Source organism: Bombina bombina, chromosome 9, assembly GCF_027579735.1.
Source record: "Bombina bombina isolate aBomBom1 chromosome 9, aBomBom1.pri, whole genome shotgun sequence".
Taxonomy (NCBI): domain Eukaryota; kingdom Metazoa; phylum Chordata; class Amphibia; order Anura; family Bombinatoridae; genus Bombina; species Bombina bombina.
Window position 1 is genome coordinate 144,847,608 of NC_069507.1, and position 19,331 is coordinate 144,866,938.

Consider the following 19,331-nt stretch of genomic DNA (forward strand, 5'->3'; position numbering starts at 1 on the left):
TCACATCTGTATCGATTTATAAGAATAATCAACTTGAAAATGTGAAGAATAGAGCAGTCATTATAAAATAAAATGCTTTATTGAATCAAGGGGATTATGTAAAAAATGATGTATTGAACATATGTTTAATTTCTGACTATATTAGACATCAAACTCATCTCATACGATGCTATTGCATATCTAAATATACCCATTGATCAATGTTCTTAAAAGAATACACACAAACCACATTTTGAATAACAGCTGTTGACAAATATAAACAAAGACATGTGGCACATCGAGCCATTTGTGCAATGTACAGTAATCTTGTTTAGGACACAACACATATTGATCACAATACAAAAACAAATTGATTAGTACAAATATGTAATCATGGTGCTGTAAGAGTATGCTTATATCTATAAAGTAACTCCAACAGTGAATATGTGAATTATATATCAATATTGTCTAATCCAAAGAATGGAAGGATTAATGAATCTATTGTTTATTAAAGGGACACTGACATGATTTATTTCAATCATTGATTTCACTGTTCAAACTGTTCCAAATGATTTAACATTGACTCCTATTATAATTTTAATGTTGCTACATTTTAATCTTAAAGGCAGATAAGCAATATTGGATTCAATAAATATTGTTTGTTGAAGGTATCCACCAATCATCAATAAAAACCCAGGTTGGTCAACCAAAATTGAGCTGCAGATAAACGTACATTCTTGATTTTAAAATACATTTAGCAATAGAATATTTCACATATGATTATAGTATTATATTTAAATGTTGCTTAATATTGCATGCTCTATCTGAATGACAACATTAATAATTTTAGCTCAGTGTCCCTTTAATATAAAAATATATTGATTTGACAAGGTTGGTGTTAATGAATTCTCTACTCCATATGTTGATGTAATGAATGGGATTGAGCATGCAATTCGAATCTAATATGTTATTTAAGGATATCCTAAGAATTATTTAATTTTCATCTATTAAAGGGACATGAAGCTCTAAATGTGTAATTGTATACTTTTTGAAACTATGTACTACTGTTATCTCAACACATGATTTTAACTTTTGACCCAATGCCAATTTATGCATAAAAAAACAGCCGGATAATACCAGTAATGCATTGTTTAACCTAAACCAAAATCAATATGTTTTTAGAAGAACTAAAACAATAGACTGAACCAATGTAGCTCATAAAATGTTTAAACAAAACAATAAAATCACGTTTACAAATCATTCAATGTAAAATTTTGTTGCCATGTCCCTTAAATGACGTGATCAATTTCAAAAATGGAATCTATATTTTTAAAAACAAATCATATGCAAAAGTGTGTGAATTTTTTAAAAATGTATACAAATAAGATTAAGCAATACACAAGGGAAGAATATAAATTGGACATTCAAAGAATCTTACATTAAAATTAAGATATCCAGAATAGATGGGATATTTTAAATTTGATAAAAATTCAGAGTAGTCTTACAATGTAATCCTCTGTTTATTTTTTTTTTATTCTTATTTGTAAATATTTTACTAATCCATTTTGCAGATACATATAAATATTGAACAATGTGGATTTAGTATGTAATGTTCTGTCCATGTTTCTAAGACAAATGTCAATTAAAATGAGACATACCATACTGTGACAAGCCCTGGCTTGAGGATCCAGCACCAACATCCAGATCTGTAATATATTAAATGAGGATTGGATATCATTAATACAAATCATGCCATGTTTAAAATCTTTACATTATTAGCAAATCAATTAAAAACTATTAATCTTTTTGTAGTCCCATGAGTTAATTGTTTCCTCAATTAAATTCATGATAAATATATCCTGTACTCTTATTTTCAATCAGTTGTGTTGTTTACTGTAGCTTTAATTATTTTTTGGTGTTATTTCATTCTCATCAATTGATGGGCATATGTTATTTTTGTTTTGGATTCTGCTTTTTTTTTTTTATTATGTATAATATTGAAAATAAGAATACTGTATTCTTCACATATATAATAATTCACATTTCATTTTGACCAACATGTATAAAGCAATGCCACTTACAGCAAACCCATGTTAACGTGTATGCGCAATTCTAATTTTCGCGATCATTGCGCAATGATTCCAAGCGGAATTACGCATCCGTCATTTGACCAACATGTATAAAGCAATGCCACTTACAGCAAACCCATGTTAACGTGTATGCGCAATTCTAATTTTCGCGATCATTGCGCAATGATTCCAAGCTTGATTACGCATCCGTCATTTGACCAACATGTATAAAGCAATGCCACTTACAGCAAACCCATGTTAACGTGTATGCGCAATTCTAATTTTCGCGATCATTGCGCAATGATTCCAAGCGGAATTACGCATCCGTCATTTGACCAACATGTATAAAGCAATGCCACTTACAGCAAACCCATGTTAACGTGTATGCGCAATTCTAATTTTCGCGATCATTGCGCAATGATTCCAAGCGGAATTACGCATCCGTCATTTGACCAACATGTATAAAGCAATGCCACTTACAGCAAACCCATGTTAACGTGTATGCGCAATTCAATTTTCGCTCTGTGACGCATATTCTGTAGAGCGCAAGAAACATCATTCCTATTTCATGTGTCACTAATCTAAAATCAGATATCTAAACATCATATGTAGTGTATGTTGTGAGATCTGTATAGGTTTAGTATCTGACTATATACACATTTTCTAAAATTCAAATCCAATATTAAGTTATTATATGAAGTTGGATAGTTACCTGGTTCAGATTCTCTTTCATCTCCTCCCAGGCCACCGGACGGAGAAGCAGCTGCCCTGGCCCCCGCGTCAGGACTTTCAGATCCCGCAGCTGGGAGGGAAGAAGAGGAGGCCGAGGATGGCGAGGATCTAAATCTTTTGGGGACCCGGAGATTGAGGAGCTCGCATAAAGTCACCTCATAAGGGAGTAGGTATAGTTTCCGCGGGGCCTTTCTTTGGCCCCCTCTTTTACGGGCTTGTACCCAGTCCCTTATGAGGTTGACTTTTTTTGTCAAGCGCAACCTCATATCTCCGAATCTCCTCATGATTTGATCCTGGCTCCTCTGGACGTCACACACCAATTGAACCGCATTGGTGATAGACTCCCAGAGGGCCTTCTTAACAGGCGCATCTGTCGACCTCCTCTTGTTCCCAAACAGCTGGGGATAAAAGTCTTTGACGGCGTGGACCAGTGCAGCGCTCTCCTGCTTGGTGAACCTGGGAGGTGACATGCCTGCTGGGTTGTTGAATATATTTTTGTATATGATATATATACTGCCTGCAGGCATTAGAGAACTGACAAAGATGGCAACGTGTAATGGACTTTTATATGGTGAAGTAAACATGAGATGCACCATGGGACAAGTTATCTGTACATCTGATTGGATAAAGGTTTGAAATATTGTTAGAATGTCTGTGAGACCATCCTGACTCAAGTTGTGTTTGTGTGATGAACTCTGATTGGCCGTTCCTTAATGTTTCATATCTTAGTAACTTCCTTACACATACCTCCTGGTGGTGCTGTTACTTCATTTTTCATGTAGACTTATTTGTAACTCATGGGCCTGTCATGCGGATATGTGTGACGCAGATTTAATATCCGTGATCCGTGAAATATTAATGTTTGAATTCTCTTTAAAATCTAATACTGTCACATTATTAAATGTTGTATACATTTTTCGGTTTAATAACGGTCTGTTTCTTTAATACAAATACACATTTAATATTGTATGTCTTTATTGTTCATAAAATCAATTTGTTGACTTATTGTGAAGTATTGACATTGCTCTATTAAATGTATTTCATAATGCACATTAATTGTGTGCTATTGCGTGACATTAGACTCTAATGTTTAAAGATGCAAATCTGGTGTTTCAAGATCCGTTTCCCACGCAATATTTCTGAATGTTCAAATTCAGGTTATAATGTCAGTAACTTGGATAATCTGTTTATAAATGTTAAACTACAGGTTTGTTTGTTATTAGTAAATAAACCTCGAGCTTGTATTTGTCTGAAGTGCTCATATATGTTATTGTGCAATGGCGTCTTTATTTTTAAATAGACATTACAAACAAACAATTGTATCAAATGATCTGTAGAGATAGAAAATTGTTTAGACTTTAAAATGTAACTCAATTTATCTTAGTATTTAGATATCCTCAACAGAAGAAATTTAAATGCACATGGTTGAGCCAATCACATAAGGCATCTCTGTGCATCCACCAATCTTCATCTACTGAGCCTATCTCGATATGCTTTTCAAGCAAAGTATGTCAAGATAAGAAGAGAAGTAAATACACTCTTTAAATCTCTTAAAGGGACACTGTCCAAACAAATTTAGCGTTCGTGATTCAGATTGAGCATGAAATGTTAAGCAACTTTATAATTTAATCCGATTCTCAAATGTTAAGAATTATCTTGTTATCTTTCTTTGCAAATCAATAATGATATTTTAGATTACGGACAATTTTGGCAAAAAACCTGGGTTGTCCTTGATGATTGTTGGATCAATTAATCCAACCAAAAAAAACAAGTTCTGTCCAGAGTACTGAAGCAAATAAATTATCGATTTAATGCCTTATTTTTAAAGTAATGATAGCAACATCACGAGGAACATTGATAATGTGAGACAATTTTTAAAGTTGCTTAAAATAGAATACTCATTCAGAATGTATAAATCATTAATTTTTTAACTGTCTCCCTTTAAGTATATTTTGAGTTCATGTCCCTTTAAAGAGACATTTCACAATAATGCTTGAAAAATCATAAACCTAGGCACCTTCCTTTTGCTAAATTAGTATAACATATGAGTAAAGCATATTTAGATTAACTTCTGGATTGTTTTACACACTGACTGAAATATATATTGTAATGGATGTATTTCGCAGTCTTCAGCTTTGAGGGACATTAAGCTATATGTTATGTATGCATTTTGGATAAGATTATATTTGAACAACTTAATATGTTTTGGTATTCAATCATTAGATTGTAATTATATATATTCTTGGATTAAATACATATCTACATAGGCTATTTTGATGCTGATTGTTGGTTGCACATAGATGCCTTATGTAATTGACTAAGATATGTGCATTGATGTATATTTTTCGAAGTATATTTAAAGACTGAATGTAATTCTATAGTACTTTCTAAATATGTTTAAATTCTTTTATGATTTTTTAAAAATCAATACACAATATACTTTGTGAATGTCCCTTTAAGGACCAAAACATTTGGAATGTTGATTTAACATTGTCAAAAGAAACTAAAGGGGAATGAAAATTATATATAGATATGTGATGTCTAACCCAAGAGGTAAGATTTTAAAAACTACATAATATTAATAACTATAGTTAAATGTCCCTTTAAATGACTCCACTAGAAAATAAAATCTATTAACATGGCATCCAATAACTAGCTTGTGAAAAATATGAAGTTAAATGACCTACCATTTATAAATGTAAAAATTTATAAATTTAATAAAATAATGTTTTGAGATACCTAAGGAAGATACAAGATCTTATAAAATTAATTTTACATTCAACAACACTGTCACTTTAATGTAAGTGAACCACTTCCCCTTCTTAAAAGTGAAACAAAATAATTTATGTTAAATTTTGACTACATATCCGAAATTATTTTAACATCTAAGAATTTCAAAAGAAAAGCATCGATGGATCTCACTCCCCGATTAATTTAAAAAAGATAGTTTAATTTAATATTCTCTGAATCAGTGGATTTTCTAAAATTTAATATTAATATTACCATTTAAAAAATAAAAAGTTTTTGAAACAAAAACAAAAACCAAAAAATATTCCTGGAAGTCATCAGATGACAATCTGAAATTAAAAAACAAAATTTTACAAACTTAATACACACGTTGTCAAATATTCATAAAATACATTTACAATCATCTTGTGTCTATGCTCTAACTTTGTTCAACATTTTATCAAGATATTTATGATTTAAATTTAAAAATAAATAAAATAAACATACACCATTATATTGTGTAATAAAAATTAAATTTAAATATCAGAATTTCTAATTATACATAATAATGTATATCACTTTCCAATAATAAATATATATGTATGCTGAACATAAATGTAATATTTCATGTCCATTCAAATACCTCTATATCAACTATAATATGTATTCCTTTTTCTGATTGTGATCCCTAAATATCTAATTATGAACTAAATATGACTAATGTATGTAAGCTACTAATATTCAACATTCTTCCTGTGATTCTTAACTAGCATGCAAACAAGATAACCAGGGGGCATTTGTCTTTCCTCAAACGGTCTCCACAGGGACGACAGAGAGAGGATGCGGGCATCATGACTAGCCCCTCCAAAATTCGCACACACATGCATAATCCTCATCTGTGCGTCACAAACATACTGCACGTTGAGGCTATGAAAATGTTTGCGATTTCTGAAGGGCAAGTCATCAATTGGAGCACGCAGCGCAATGTGGGTACAATCAATGGCTCCCAAGACATTGGGCAATTGAGCAATATCAAAGAATTCCCGCTTCAGGCGCCTCCAATCACCATCATTTTGTGGGAATCCTATGTAATGCTTACTGATCCGTACCATGGCGTCCAGAAAGTTATCAAACACCACAGAGAATGTACCTTGAGCCAGGCCATGCATGTACATTTCTCCGGATTGAAAACTCCCGGAGGCCAGGACGTAAAGACAACTTAGCATCTTACTCATGCCGGGAACAGCAGTCCTTAATCTTATACGTGGCTCCAAATGAGGTTTAAGAAGATCGTAAAGGCCAATGAGCTGTTCGCGATTGAGCCGATACTTATCATAAACCTCAAAGTCGCTCATGTTTTCCAAGGTGGGTCTCACCCTGTAGACACGAGGACCTCGAACCAGATGACCCCTTCGTCTCAGTCTGAGCCGCCGAGGCTGCCTGATTCGATCAACAGCTAGTTCGCCAATAGCAGCACCAGCAGCGTCTACCATGTCATCGTCATCCATCTTTCAAAACAGCGTAACAAGGTATGCACTTGATCTGATGTGGATCACAAGTGATGCTTTGGCCATGTTGTTTGGGGGATTTATAGTACAATTAGTCCAATGGTAGTGAGTTTGTAATGATTGCTAATTGTATTCACTTGTTTGTATGTGAGCGGCGCGAATGCTTTCACAGTGGGCGTTTTTTTGTTGTTTGCTGAAATGTTGTTTTGCCCCAATGAATCTCAATGTGAAAGTGTCAAATATCACACATACAGTGCATGTTTGTAATGTTTGTTCATATGCGTAATCAATATTTATTATCTTATAGTAACAAGCACACGTCCAGGCTAACATGAATGAAAGTGCATAGTTGTGTATAATGTGCATCGAATGTGATCGATCAATGTTGCTGCAATATTGTTTGTAAACGATAAAGTAACAGCTGCCATCTGTAGTATTGTATATATAAGTGATTGCCGAGCTGTCAATATTGTACGCGTCCCTTTCAAATCGCAATAATAATTCAGAACTTCCCGTCTGCCATCTGTAGTATTGTATATATAAGTGATTGCCGAGATGTCAATATTGTATGCGTCCCTTTAAAATCGCAATAATAATTCAGAACTTCCCGTCTGCCATCTGTAGTATTGTATATATAAGTGATTGCCGAGATGTCAATATTGTATGCGTCCCTTTCAAATCGCAATAATAATTCAGAACTTCCCGTCTGCCATCTGTAGTATTGTATATATAAGTGATTGCCGAGATGTCAATATTGTATGCGTCCCTTTAAAATCGCAATAATAATTCAGAACTTCCCGTCTGCCATCTGTAGTATTGTATATATAAGTGATTGCCGAGCTGTCAATATTGTATGCGTCCCATTCAAATCGCAATAATGCTGAATAACTTCCGGCTGTCATCTGTAGTATTGTATATATAAGTGATTGATTGCCGAGCTGTCAATATTGTATGCGTCCCTTTCAAATGGCACTAATACTGAATAACTTCCGGCTGTCATCTGTAGTATTGTGTATATAAGTGATTGCCGAGCTGTCAATATTGTATGCGTCCCATTCAAATGGCACTAATACTGAATAACTTCCGGCTGTCATCTGTAGTATTATATATATAAGTGATTTGCGATCTGACAATATTTATTAATTGTCCCATTCAAATCTCCCTAATAATGCTGTTCCAAACTGTTATTTACGTATATGTTGTATTGTAGTATTGAGTGTTAAAGTTCAGAAAGGGGCGGTACAGTCGTGAATCTGTGATGTGTATGGTTGAATCTTCTAATGACGTCATCATATTATTAACCTGCCTATGTAGTTCTGAAATCCTCATTGTGTTGTTGTATTGTGCTACATTGTTATTGTGTGCTGAATAAAATCTAAATGTGTGCTTTGTGGTTGCGTGATGGGTGTTATGTACATATACGTATATATTGTGATTGTGTCCCACATATGCTGACTTCTATATAGCGGTGTGGCATTGTTGTTCCTTCCCATAAAGTGACAGCTGTAATCTGGTGTAATGATGTTCTTCTTGTACGTAATTCCTAATGGTTTATTGTGAGTGAATCATGATGTTAAAAGTACAGTAAAATCCATATGTTCTGTTTTGTGATTCCTATAGAGAATGTAATGTGTTTTTCCCCCATCATTTGAATGCACATGTATGAGTGAATGGTAAAAGTAATGTATGTGCATCCATGACTGATCATGTGTTAAGCCTATGTAGATATGCTGTTGCTGCAAGCATATGAGTTGAATAAATGAAATGCAGTAATAAAGGTAAATGAGAGGTGTTTCCCATTGTGTACTGTTTGTGAATCCTGAAAAGTTTAAATTATTTTTGTGTCCGTTTAAATGTAATATTTTTTAAAAAAAAGTTTGTTACTAGTGATGTTGATTTGTAGTTGATGTAATATAAAAGTATGAAACAATTTAATGGTGTTGTGAATATTCAATAAGTAAAATCCCTAAGTCCACCATAGGGAAATAGTCATTTCTTGATCTATTTATCATAGCTGGGTGTAACGCAGAAAAGCATGTTTTTTTTTCCGATTTCTAGCGCTGGTATTTGGAGTTTTTTTGTCTACGCTATTTGCGTGCGTTAGGGAAATCTGTCTGTCGCGTGCACGAGCACGTCTTCCCCATAGAAGTCAATGAAGGCTCCAAATTTTGGTCAATTTTTTTTTCTAAGACTGGTTTTCCTCGTAAAGTGAGTGACGTCATGAGCTTGTGTGAAAAAGTAGCTAAATCGTGTTGATTTTGTAATAAATAACTTTTTTGTGTATGTAATGTGGTGTATATTGTTTGTATGCATCGATGAGTGTATGTTTGTGATAATCTTATTAGTTAGATGTAGCTATATGAGGGTCTTTTCCCGTGTATCAATGTAAGTCAATGGGAAAATGGATTTGTGTTGTTTTTTTTCTAACAGCCGAGATCTCGCAACTTTGATCCTTTGTATTTGGATGAAAAATTATTAAATCTGATAAATAAATATAGTGTAGTGTTTGTATGAGTGTAAGTGTAGTTTGTGTAATATTTGTTTTGTGATTCGTGGATGTTTATTTTGTCGGTATATGTTAACTACTGGGTTTGAGCTGTCGGTAGAGATTTGTGCGTTGGATGATTTTTGAGTGTCGGTAAATGAACTCTAAATACCGGAGTCCGTAAGAAACCAGCGTTAGGAGCCTCTAACGCTGGTTTTCACGGCTAACGCCAAACTCTAAATCTAGGCCTATGTTTTCAGACTCCCATTGATTTCTATGGCATCTGCGGCCTGAAGGGTGGCGGATTGAAAACTAGGTACGCTGCATCGGAATGTTTGATCAATTGGGAAAAGGGTCAAATAGAGTCGAATGTAATGATGCAAGCATCGATCTGCATCGAATTGAGATTGCGGGAGTGTATATTACGTCACAAATTTCAACATTTGACTATCTTGACACTTTGATAACCATGGCGGATCAATCTTGCGACAAATACTACGCGGGATTCAAGCATATTTTCAGTTGACACTTTGATAAATATCCCCCACAGTGTAAATTGTAATTTTAGTACACTGGACATCAAAAAAACACTTACGCCTAGATTTAGAGTTCTGCGTTAGCCGTCCAAACCAGCGTTAGGGGGTCCTAACGCTGGTTTTGGCCGCCCGCTGGTATTAAGAGTCAGTCAGGAAAGGGTCTAACGCTCACTTTCCAGCCGCGACTTTTCCATACCGCAGATCCCCTTATGTCAATTGCGTATCCTATCTTTTCAATGGGATCTTTCTAACGCCGGTATTTAGAGTCTTGGCTGAAGTGAGCGTTAGAACTCTAACGACAAGACTCCAGCCGCAGAAAAAAGTCAGTAGTTAAGAGCTTTCTGGGCTAACGCCGGTTCATAAAGCTCTTAACTACTGTGCTCTAAAGTACACTAACACCCATAAACTACCTATGTACCCCTAAACCGAGGTCCCCCCACATCGCCGCCACTCTAATAAAACATTTTAACCCCTAATCTGCCGACCGCACACTGCCGCAACCTACATTATCCCTATGTACCCCTAATCTGCTGCCCCTAACATCGCCGACCCCTATATTATATTTATTACCCCCTAATCTGCCCCCCCCCAACATCGCCGCTACCTTACCTACACTTATTAACCCCTAATCTGCCGACCGGACCTCGCCACCACTATAATAAATGTATTAACCCCTAAACCGCCTCACTCCCGCCTCAAAAACCCTATAATAAATAGTATTAACCCCTAATCTGCACTCCCTAACATCGCCGACACCTAACTTCAAGTATTAACCCCTAATCTGCCGACCGGACCTCGCCGCTACTATAATAAATGTATTAACCCCTAAAGCTAAGACTAACCCTAACACTAACACCCCCCTAAGTTAAATATCATTTAAATCTAACGAAATAAAATAAATCTTATTAAATAAATTAATCCTATTTAAAGCTAAATACTTACCTGTAAAATAAACCCTAATATAGCTACAATATAAATAATAATTACATTGTAGCTATTTTAGGGTTTATATTTATTTTACAGGCAACTTTGTATTTATTTTAACTAGATACAATAGCTATTAAATAGTTAAGAACTATTTAATAGCTACCTAGTTAAAATAATTACAAAATTACCTGTAAAATAAATCCTAACCTAAGTTACAATTAAACCTAACACTACACTATCAATAAATTAATTAAATAAACTACCTACAATTATCTACAATTAAATCAACTAAACTAAATTACAAAAAAAAAACCCCACTAAATTACAAAAAATAAAAAAAGATTACAAGAATTTTAAACTAATTACACCTACTCTAAGCCCCCTAAAAAAATAACAAAGCCCCCCAAAATAAAAAAAATGCCCTACCCTATTCTAAAATAAAAGTTTAGAGCTCTTTTACCTTACCAGCCCTTAAAAGGGCCTTTTGCGGGGCATGCCCCAAAGAAAACAGCTCTTTTGTCTGTAAAAAAAACATACAATACCCCCCCAACATTACAACCCACCACCCACATACCCCTAATCTAACCCAAACCCCCCTTAAAAAACCTAACACTAAGCCCCTGAAGATCTTCCTACCTTATCTTCACCACGCCGGGTATCCAGAAGAGGTTCCGAAGTCTTCATCCTATCCGGCAAGAAGAGGTCCAGAAGAGGCTCCGAAGTCTTCATCCTATCCGGCAAGAAGAGGACATCCGGACCGGTAGACATGTTCATCCAGGCGGCGTCTTCTATCTTCATCCTTCCGGCGCGGAGCGGGACCATCTTGAAGCAGCCGACGCGGATCCATCCTCTTCTTCCGGCGACTCCCGACGAATGAAGGTTCCTTTAAGGGACGTCATCCAAGATGGCGTCCCTGGAATTCCGATTGGCTGATAGGATTCTATCAGCCAATCGGAATTAAGGTAGGAAAAATCCGATCAGCCAATAGAATGCAAGCTCAATCTGATTGGCTGATCCAATCAGCCAATCGGATTGAACTTGAATCTGATTGGCTGATTCAATCAGCCAATCAGATTTTTCCTACCTTAATTCCGATTGGCTGAAAGAATCCTATCAGCCAATCGGAATTCGAGGGACGCCATCTTGGATGACGTCCCTTAAAGGAACCTTCATTTGTCGTCTAGTCGTCGGGAGAAGAGGATGTTCCGCGCCGGAGGTCTTGAAGATGGAGCCGCTCCTCGTCGGATGGATGAAGATAGAAGATGCCGCTTGGATGAAGATGTTTGCCGGTCCGGATGTCCTCTTCTTGCCGGATAGGATGAAGACTTCGGAGCCTCTTCTGGACCTCTTCTTGCCGGATAGGATGAAGACTTCAGAGCCTCTTCTGGACGGATCGGTGATACCCGGCGTGGTGAAGATAAGGTAGGGAGATCTTCAGGGGCTTAGTGTTAGGTTATTTAAGGGGGGTTTGGGTTAGATTAGGGGTATGTGGGTGGTGGGTTGTAATGTTGGGGGGGTATTGTATGTTTTTTTACAGGCAAAAGAGCTGAATTCTTTGGGGCATGCCCCGCAAAAGGCCCTTTTAAGGGCTGGTAAGGTAAAAGAGCTGTAAACTTTTTATTTTAGAATAGTGTAGGGCATTTTTTTATTTTGGGGGGCTTTGTTATTTTTTTAGAGTAGGTGTAATTAGTTTAAAAATTCTTGTAATCTTTTTTTATTTTTTGTAATTTAGTGTTTGTTTGTTTTTGTAATTTAGTGTTTGTTTTTTTTGTAATTTAGTTTAGTTGATTTAATTGTAGATAATTGTAGGTAGTTTGTTTAATTAATTTATTGATAGTGTAGTGTTAGGTTAGGATTTATTTTACAGGTAATTTTGTAATTATTTTAACTAGGTAGCTATTAAATAGTTATTAACTATTTAATAGCTATTGTACCTGGTTAAAATAAATACAAAGTTGCCTGTAAAATAAATATAAATCCTAAAATAGTTACAATATAATTATTATTTATATTGTAGCTATATTAGGGTTTATTTTACAGGTAAGTATTTAGCTTTAAATAGGAATCATTTATTTAATAAGATTTATTTTATTTAGTTAGATTTAAATTATATTTAACTTAGGGGGGTGTTAGGGTTAGACTTAGCTTTAGGGGTTAATACATTTATTATAGTAGCGGTGAGGTCCGGTCGGCAGATTAGGGGTTAATACTTGAAGTTAGGTGTCAGCGATGTTAGGGAGGGCAGATTGGGGGTTAATACTATTTATTATAGGGTTTTTGAGGCGGGAGTGAGGCGGTTTAGGGGTTAATACATTTATTAGAGCAGCGGCGAGGTCCGGTCGGCAGATTAGGGGTTAATAAGTGTAGGTAAGGTAGCGGTGACGTTTGGGGCGGCAGATTAGGGGTTAATAAATATAATATAGGGGTCGGCGATGTTAGGGGCAGCAGATTAGGGGTACATAGCTATAATGTAGGTTGCGGCGGTGTACGAAGCGGCAGATTAGGGGTTAAAAGTGTAATGCAGGGGTCAGCGATATCGGGGTCAGCAGATTAGGGGTTAATAAGTGTAAGGTTAGGGGTGTTTAGACTCGGGGTTCATGTTAGGGTGTTAGGTGCAGAGTTAGGAAGTGTTTCCCCATAGGAAACAATGGGGCTGCGTTAGGAGCTGAACGCTGCTTTTTTGCAGGTGTTAGGTTTTTTTCAGCTCAAACTGCCCCATTGTTTCCTATGGGGGAATCGTGCACGAGCACATTTTTGAAGCTGGCCGCGTCCGTAAGCAACGCTGGTATTGAGAGTTGCAGTGGCGGTAAATATGCCTGTACGCTCCCTTTTTGGAGCCTAACGCAGCCCTTCAGAGAACTCTCAATATCAGCATTATTTAAAAGGTGCGGGGGGAAAAAAACCACGCGTAGCTAAGGCACCCCTTCTAACGCAAAACTCTAAATCTAGGCGTTAGAAATTTGTAAAAAATACAAAGCATAATTGTTGTTTTTTTGTAAAATGGGCTGTACATGGGCATATATGAAATAGTCTCTCTAATCCCAGCGTAATTCTGTAAAGATTTTCACACTACAGATCTCACAGTTTTTTCAAGACAACTAAAAGGTGGCGAGCTTTTCTCAAAACACTCCAAATTCTTATAACCCTAATACACAAACACATGCATACAAAAATATAGGCGATTGTACAATACGCAGAAAGCAGCGTAATGTGATTCATATTAGCTGCAGGATCTAATTTTGAAAGTGCGCCACCTGCTCACTGCTAACTATGTTCTATGCAGCAACGTTTCCCTATCCACCGAGCTCCATTGCAGTAAAGTCAAAATTACACTTTCATGTTTCAGGCAGAGCACGCAATTTTAAACAACTTTACAATTTACCATTATCGAAGTGTTCTTCACAGGGGGCAGTGTAATACTTTCTAATATAACTTTTTCTGTTACAATTGCATAATTTAAAATAAATGTATTTAATGATAATTTAAGCAATTAAAACACTCAAAAATGTTATTAGCTCGATTTAGCCGGGTGGTAAGTAATCTTAGCTGGGTGGTGCACCCATTAAAAAGGTCCTGGGGAGAGCACTGTCTAATTTGCTTCATTCTCCTGGTATCCTTTGTTGAAAAACATACCTAGGTAGGCTCAGGAGCTGCAGTGAACTAATGGGATCTAGTTGCTAATGGCTGGCTGCACATTTATGACTCTTCTCATTGGTTCACATATGTGTTCAGCTAGCTCCCAGTATTGCATTGCTGCTCTTTTAACAAAGGATACCAAGAGAATTAAGCAAATTTGATAATAGAGATTTTTGTTTAATTTGTTTAAAATAGTATGCTCTATCTGATTCATGAAAGAAGAAAAAAAAGTTTCATGTCCCTTTAACCCCTTAACGACCAAGGACATGCAGGGTACGTCCTACAAAAAACGGTCATTAGTGACCAAGGACATACCCTGCACGTCCTTTCAGGGTATTGCAGTGATGCCTCGATATTGAGGAATCCTGCATTACCCTTTTAACAGGGATGCGGGAGGGTGGCCCATCGCTGGAGGGAGTTCTGGTTAGGCCAGATGATGGGGACAGTAGCGTGCAGGGGGGGGGCGGGCGCGAGCGGGACTGGGTAGGACTGGGACCACTACACTACGGCAAAGTGTAATGGATGGAGGTAGAGGGATTGAATAAATGTTGGGAAAGGGACCTGGGAGGGGGAGGGGGTAGGCTATTAAGGGGGGGCAGCTACACTACAGAAAATTGGCTTTTGTTGACAAAAAATAATAAAAACCCTTTTTTTTTTAGCAAACTGTGTACTGGCAGCTATGCAGGGTTAGCAATGCAGGCTTAGATAGCAGTATTGTAAGATCATCTGTTCACATCTCTTAAGTGAACATTTATAAGTGAGGCACACAGAATTGGGCGTGAATTGGGTCCCTGCATTCAAATCCGGCCTTTTTCCCTGTTTTTGTGTCATCTGTATTTCAAGCCTCTCTTTTGGTATGTGAATTGGGTCCCTGCATTCAAATCCTGCCTTTTTCCCTGTTTTGTGTCATCTGTATTTCAAGCCTCTCTTTTGGTATGTGAATTGGGTCCCTGCGTTCAAATCCTGCCTTTTTCCCTGTTTTTGTGTCATCTGTATTTCAAGCCTCTCTTTTGGTATGTGAATTGAGTCCCTGCGTTCAAATCCTGCCTTTTCCCTGTTTTTTTTGTGTCATCTGTATTTCAAGCCTCTCTTTTGGTATGTGAATTGGGTCCCTATGTTCAAATCCTGCCTTTTCCCCTGTTTTTGTGTCATATGTATTACAAGCCTCTCTTTTTGCATTTGTCTGTATAATTAATTATGTATTTACCCTGCTAATATCTTGCCTTTATCTATGTGATGTTCAAACCTTACAAATACTTGTTTTAATTCCTAAATTTATAATTTCACTAATGGTTTAACCACAGCCTCCGCCAAATTCTATTGTCTGTTATTTTTAACTTATCTCACCCTGAATCAAATTTTCCCAATTGGCCTTTGACTGTCTTTGATCAGGTCATTACCTAATTTATTGCATTCAGCTGAATGCGGTGGCCTATAAATTTAACACTGCTAAGGGGAAGCAATGCAGGGTTAGATAGCAGTATTGTAAGATCATCTGTTCACATCTCTTAAGTGAACATTTATAAGTGAGGCACAAAGAATTATACAAGAATTGAACAAGGATTGGACAAGGGATAAGGCAAGTTCTGTTTTTATACTGAGTTTTGTACACTGTTTGACTATTTTGTAAAAATGCTATCTTCATATTCCTTTTTACCACCTTTTGCCTGTTTAACAAACTACTTTACTCAATTACTCCTTACCCCTGACCACCTGCACTGCTCATTAGCCCATCTCTCTTAACCTAACCTTACTTTTGTATTCATGAACTTCACAAATTCCTAAAGACTCTGGGGCATATGTATCAAGCTCCGATAGGAGCTTGATGCCCCGTGTTTCTGGCGAGCCTGCAGGCTCGCCAGAAACAGCAGTTATGAAGTCTGTCCGCCTGCTCAGCGCTCTGAGCAGGCAGACAGACATCGCCGGAAATCAACCCGATCGGGTTGATTGACACCCCTCTGCTGGCGGCCTATTGGCCGCGAGTCTGCAGGGGGCGGCGTTGCACCAGCAGCTCTTGTGAGCTGTTGGTGCAATGCTGAATACGGCGAGCGTATTGCTCGCCGTATTCAACTATGTCTGTCGGACCTGATCCGCACTGTCGGATCAGGTCCGACAGACATTGATAACTAGAGGCCTCTGTCACCCCCTTGCAACTCATCACAAAAACAGTCTCACTACTGCAAATCCGCATCTCATCTCATGTCACTCTCCCTCTTGCTCATACAAGCTGCTGGCGACATCTCCCCCAATCCTGGTCCCCCACAACTTCCTTGCCCTGCACACCCATGTGTGCCCTTCAATAGACTTCAAAAACAAAACTCTGGTAACCTTAATCTTATTCTTCTTGCACCTAGAGCCACCATCCCCTTCACCTGTGCACTATGGAACTCTCGCTCTGTTTGCAACAAACTCACTTCTATCCATAACCTTTTTATCTCCAGCTCTCTCAATCTTCTGGCTCTCACAGAAACCTGGCTCTCTCCTTCAGACACTGCTTTCTCTGCTGCACTGTCACATGGGAGTCTCCACTTCAGCCACACTCCTAGGTCTGACAATAGACAAGGAGGTGGTGTTGGTATTTTACTTTCCTCTAGTTGCACCTTTCAACAAATACAGCCCTTCTCTTCCCTCAAGTGTTCTTCATTCGAAACACACATGATTTGCTTATTTTCTCCCCTCTCTATATGCGTTGCAGTCATATACCGCCCCCCCCCCTGGCTCTGCAACTCTATTTCTAGATCACTTTGCCGTCTGGCTACCTTACTTCCTTTCCTCGGATACCCTTGCCCTCATTATCGGTGACTTTAACCTCCCTTTAATAATCCCACTGCCTCCTCTGCAAAACAACTTTTGCAACTCACTTCCTCTTTCGGCCTGTCACAATGGACTGACTCTCCCACTCACAAAGATGGTCACTCCCTTGATCTGATTTTCAGTTATCGATGCACTCTCTCAAACTTCACAAACTCACCTTTTCCTCTTTCTGACCACCACCTCCTCACTTGTACCATCACCTCCCTCCCTACAACTCTCCCTCCTTCTACCCCTCACACTAAACTTCGCAGAAGAATCAAGTAATTAGATCAGCAACAGCTCGCTAGCTCTCTTGAACCTCTTCGCTCTTCCATCCCCTCCTTTTCCTGTCCTGATGAATCCATCTGCCACTATAACTCCACCCTTACATCGTTCCTTGATAACCTGGCCCCACCTACCATAACTCGGAAAACATACATTCATCCTCAGCCCTGGCATACTCCTCTGACATGGTACCTACACAGATGTTCCCGTACTGTTGAGCGAAACTGGAGGAAATCTCGGAGTTCCGCTGACTTTCTTCACTAAGTTCATCTTGAACTCTTATTATTCTGCCCTTAATCTATATAAGCAACATTACTTCTCCACTCTTATCTCTACTCTTTCTTCAAACCCAAAATGTCTGTTCTCCACATTCAATACTCTTCTCCGCCCACCCCCACCTCCCACCACAACTTTTCTCTCAGCCCAAGATTTTGCCAGCTACTTCAACAACAAAATCAACTCCATCAGAAATGAAATCAGCTCTCAACATACTACCGGTCTCCCTTCCCTTCAAAAGCTCACAATCACCCAAAACCCATATAGCCATAAATTTAGCTCTTTTGTCCCTGTTACAGAGGATGACATTTCTGCCCTTATACTATCCTCTCACCTCACTACCTGTCCCCTCGACCCCATCCCCTCACAACTACTCCCCTCCATCTCTTTTACCCTTACCCCTATACTCACACACATCTTCAACCTCTCCATCAGCACTGGTATAGTTCCCACATCTCTTAAGCATGAATTAGTCACACCTATCCTCAAAAAACCTTCTCTTGATCCAACCTCCCCATCCAACTACCGCCCTATTTCCCTACTACCTCTTGCATCAAAGCTTCTTGAAAAGCTAGTATATGCATGTCTATCCAATTTCCTTACACTAAACTCCCTCCTTGACCCACTGCAATCTGGATTTCGCCCACTTCATTCAAAAGAGACAGCAATTGTTAAGGTTACCAACTACCTACTTTCAGCAAAATCAAAAGGCCACTTCTCTCTACTTATCCTCCTTGATCTGTCTGCAGCCTTGGATACTGTCGACCACCCTCTTTTGCTCCATACCCTCCAATCCTTCGACATCTGTGACACAGCCCTCTCTTGGTTCTCTTCCTATCTGTCTAACCGTACCCTTTAGTGTAGCCTTCTCTGGGGCATCCTCTGCCCCGTTACCTCTTTCTGTTGGGGTACCGCAAGGCTCTGTTCTCGGTCCCCTTCCCAATCTACACGTCCTCACTAGGTTCCTTAATAAAGTCCCACCTGTTTCATTATCATTTGTATGCAGACGATACCCAAATCTACCTCTCTGCACCAGAACTACCTCCTTCCTTGCTAACCCGTGTCACTAACTGTATCTCTCATATCTCATCATGGATGTACTCTCACTACCTCAAGCTAAATATCTCCAAAACTGAGCTCCTTATTTCCCCCCCTTCTTCCAAAATCTCCACCCCCCATGTCTCTATAACTGTTGATAACTCCATCATTACCCCAACCTCACATGCCCGATGTCTTAGGGTCACACTTGACTCAGATCTTTCTTTCACTCCTCACATTCACATTCAGTCCTTGGCTAAAGCCTGTCGCTTCCACCTTAAAAACATCGCTAAAATTAGACATTTCCTTACACAAGACACAACAAAAATTTTAATCCACT